The following is a 575-nucleotide window of genomic DNA, read 5'->3' as shown; positions in this document are numbered from 1 at the left end:
GGGCCCCAGTCGACTGCCAAACGCTGCCAGCCTCTTAAACTGCTGACTTGTGTCGTACTTTGAACCCGGTCTTAGTAATGTGCGGCATCCATTGTCATTCACTGCGTTCTGAAATTCGGACTCGCATTTTTCTTTCGTATTCGCAACCTTCTTGGGGTTGTGGATGGTGGGTGTTTATGGGAAACCCCTTTCAATCATCTGTCGTAACCTCGGGGACACCTAGAACGCGAACGGCTTGGCTAATATGGTGTAATTAGGTCTCCCGATTATCTTTGACTTATCTACGACATATCAGCCCTGTTAGCTGAAAAAAATACACCGACAAACGTTTTAGAATCGCGCTATGACGCATGGAAACAAATAGCCCCCCCCCCCCAACTATTAAACAACTGAATCCACCCAAAAATCCGACCTACGAGCGAAGCCGCAATTACCCCCCTGGCCACTTTGCGCGAAATGCCCCGAGTTACCGGCAAGAGGCCCCGATTACCCAAGGCTTTAAATCCCTCGCTAGGCGGTGCCCGAGCAGAGCCAGCAAAACGCCAGCGATGCCCGCTTGATTAGGCGTTTGTTGA

This window comes from Penaeus monodon, chromosome 32 (genome assembly GCF_015228065.2).
Source record: "Penaeus monodon isolate SGIC_2016 chromosome 32, NSTDA_Pmon_1, whole genome shotgun sequence".
Classification (NCBI taxonomy): domain Eukaryota; kingdom Metazoa; phylum Arthropoda; class Malacostraca; order Decapoda; family Penaeidae; genus Penaeus; species Penaeus monodon.
The sequence above is the reverse complement of the archived record's forward strand: the minus strand, read 5'-3'. Positions refer to the sequence as shown.